The sequence below is a fragment of the Psammomys obesus genome, unplaced genomic scaffold (assembly GCF_907164565.1).
Source record: "Psammomys obesus unplaced genomic scaffold, mPsaObe1.curated_primary_1811, whole genome shotgun sequence".
Taxonomy (NCBI): Eukaryota; Metazoa; Chordata; class Mammalia; order Rodentia; family Muridae; genus Psammomys; species Psammomys obesus.
This window is the reverse complement of record NW_026585644.1, coordinates 43,832,749-43,836,680: the sequence shown is the minus strand read 5'-3', so window position 1 is coordinate 43,836,680 and position 3,932 is coordinate 43,832,749.

Below are 3,932 nucleotides of genomic sequence, written 5' to 3'. Positions count from 1 at the left end.
CACCGTTATAATTGTCTATACCTGGGTTGAGGCAGCAGTCCTACCAAAGAACCGGAGCTGGTGGTTCACTACGAGATCCGAGGAGGCGTCACGGGCTTCTGTGACCACTCACCGGGACTCCCACATCCCCAGGGATGAAATCCCTAATAAACCTCAGTGCCGTGGTTAAGACAAAGCAAAGCTTGGAAAGCACGCTGGGAACACACACCGCCTCTGCTTAAACAGCAGTCATCGTTTTTGCTTATACTGTCTGACACTCTTTTATGTCAACAACCTAGGAATTTTATTTTATTATTATTACATTGTAGCATAGCATTTTATCTAATTTCAGTTTTGGCTTGCTGTTCTTTATGTCCTGTTCTTATTATGCTCATTTCTTCACCAATCCCTACTGGTATGCACCTCTGCTATTCTCCCGTGCCTTTCTCTGTCCTCCCCTGAGCACATCCAAACATATACATAGTACATTCATGTGTGTGGTGAGGTTGCGCTGAGACTCCTGCCGTTCTATACCTTACCTTCCTCACTTAATGGACCACAGAGACGTCTCTAGACGCATTGGTTTATGTCTATGAAAGTATCCTTATCGGCTGCTTGATACTCGGTGGTTTGAAAAACACTGTGTTGGCCATTCCGACATTGTCAGGCATTCCTTCATGTCCACTCTTCCGCCACGGCAAACAGTGCCCGAAGAAAGGCCTCAGGACCCAGAGCTTACCTGCTGGTGGATTTACGATTTGTTTTGCTATATTTGTCTGTGTCTGTGTGAAAGCAAGCCACGTGTGTGCCTGGGGAGGCCACAGGAAGGTGTGAGAGCCCCTGGAGTTGGGAGTTACAGGCCGTTGTGAGCCATCTGGCAAGAGTGAGGGGCCCCAGCTCAGGTCCTGTGGAAGAGCAGCAAGCAACCTTAACAGATGTGGGCGCCTTTTCTTTTGCATTAGTCTGGCCAGTGGGAATTATAACAGTTTTTCATTCCTGTCAGCCAGGCAGACGGGGAACAAGTGGTAGTTCACAGTCCTGCTGACTGCAAATCTGCTGACCGTCTCTGCACGTGCTCACTGGCCGGCTAGCTTTGTCGCTCTGTAAATGATCAGTTCCTCTGAGCTGACAAGTTTTCTGTTTGGTCGTTTGCTTTTTACATCTCAATTAGTAAGTAAGAAATGCCATATAACAGAGAGTAAATTATTTTTAGTTTATTCCACCTGTCTGAGTATGTATGTCTGTGTGCCACATGTATGCTGTACCTGTGGAGACAAGAAGATACTGAATCCCCTGGAACTGGAGTTACAGACAGTTGTAAGCAGTTATAGAGGTACTGGGAATCAAACCAAGGTCGTCTGGGAGAGCAGCCAGTGCTCTCAACTGCTGCGTCATCTCTCCAGCCCCATTCTCTCTCTCTCTTTCTCTCTCTCTCTCTCTCTCTCATTTGTTTTTATTTCATAATCACTTTTGTTATTGAAACACTTTTTAAAATGAAAGACAAACCACTCTTTTTTCTTCATTGCTGCTAGGTTTCTTGAGTTCATTTTAAAGCTCTCTGAAGACCCCAAGATTATATTTCCCCTAAATTTTCCTCAGGGTTTTCCTAGTTTTTCAAAAGTGTTCGAATCACCTGGGGTTTAGTTTTATGTGTAGGACAGGGGAGCATTCCACTTCCTTATCTTCCAGATGTAACGCTTGTACCTACACAGGTTAAGGGAGGCATTTTGGTTTTCTCATGGAACTAGAACCTCCATTTTTGTAACAGCAGATTCCCATATACACTGAAATCTATTGTGGCCACTTTTTTGTGTATATCTATCTATCTATCTATCTATCTATCTATCTATCTATCTATCTATCTATCTATCTATCTATCTGCTTGTCTGCCTGTCTGTCTGTATATCTGTCTATTCCCGCTTTCAAATAACAGATTGTAATAGTTTTTAGTGTGTTTTTAAAAAAAAAATGGCAAGGGCCTAGAGAGATGGCTTAGAGATTAAGAGCACTTGTTGCTCTTCTAGAAGACCTGAATTCAGTTCCCAGCACCCACATCAGGTGGCTCACAACCATTTGTAACTCTAGCTCCTGGAAATTTGGTGCTTCTGTTCTCTGCTGACACAGCAATTAACTTGCACACACACACACACCCACACACACACACACACATGCCCATAACATATAAATTAAAAGAGTAAAAATAAATCTTTAAAAATATTTGGTGAGATAAGCTATTACTCTTTTTTATAACTCACTTTTCCTGGTCTTTCTTTTACCACATAAACAAGTGAAGTCCCAAAACATTTCACCCATGACAAAAAAAAAAAAAAAAAAAAGGAAGTTCTCATTGGAATTATATCAGATTTTTACATTAATTGGGAGAACTGTAATTATTCTTTTTCCAAATCTTATTCTAGCTGGACATGGTAGCACATGTGTTTAGTTCCAGCACTTGGGAGGCAGAGACAAGCGGATCTCTACAAGTTCAAGGATAGCCTGGTCTAGATAGCAAGTTCCAGGCCAGCCAAGGCTACATGCTAAGATTGTCTCAAATAAACATACATACAAACAAAATCTTGTCCAAAAGGATTGCAGTTCTTTCCCTTTGTACAAATTATGTTTTAGGTCTTTCAATAATATTTCATAATTCTCTTGTTAAAACTCTGTACCTTTTTTATGTTTGTTTTGGTTTGGTTTTGATTTTTAGGGACAGGGTTTCTCTGTGTAACTGTGGCTGTACTGGAACTCACTCTGTAGTCCAGGCTGGCTTTGAACTCATAGAGGTCCACTGGCCTCGGCCTCCCAAGTGCTGGGATTAAAGGCGTGCACCAGCACCACCTGGCTAAAGTTTTTGTTTTTTTGAGACAGGGCTTCACAGTATAGGCCAGGACGGCCTGGAACTCACTACCTGTGCCCTCAGACTCGTGGTAGTCTCCTACCTCAGCCTTCCAAATGCTGGGGTTACAAATATGAGCCGCCACATTACAGCTGGTTGTGACTCGCCACTTGGGTACTAGGAACTGAATCCAGGTCCTCTGGAAGAACAATAAGTGTGTTTGAGTGCTGAGCCATCTCTCCAGGCCCAACGATCCTGCACTTTTAAATGAAATGTACTGAGTACCTTCTAAGCCTTCTTTGCTATCAATATTTTGCATGGCATTTCCCCCATTTTTACATATACCTGGTTGTGTAGTCTCTACGTTTGTATGTATTTATTTTTGCATTCACCTAGCATACTAAATTCCTTCGTTATTTATGGCAATGTGAAACATTTATTTATTAAGTGATTCTTACATGTGATCTTAGCCTAAAAGACAGAGAAGCAATTATTAGGTGATTTTTATCCTTTTTTTTTTTTTTTCTGTTTGTTTTGAGGTGTTAAAAATCAAATCCAAGGCCTCACACCTGCTGGACAAGTGCTCTGCCCCTGAGTCGCACTTCTGTCCCTAACTCCAAACCCTTACACCAATTATTTCATTGCCCTACCTTACGCTAGCTGCTAGAGTTTTCAGAATCATTTTTACTACTAATGTGGAAAGAAAACACCTCTATTTTTCAATTTTACATAGATGGCTTTAGGACCATTTAGAACATTTTCTATGCTCAGGTCGTAGCTTGGTTGGTGGAATGCCTTCTTACTGTGCATAAGGCTCTGTGTTTGATCCCCAGCTCCTTACAAGCCGGGTGTACTGAATGCACCCCGGATGGAAATCCCAGAACTGGGAGGCAAAACAGCTGGAAGATCAGAAGTTCAAGGTCATCATTTGGCTACATATAGAGTACCAGGCCAGCCTGGGCTACTGGATTCCCTTTCCTAATAACATCAGCATAATAATAATAATAATAACAACAACAGTAATAATAATAATAATGGCCAAGGATCACAAAATAAGAAATGGCAGAAGGAGCCATGATTGCTCTTCTTTTTCTTGATGTTTTCCATCAACTGTCAA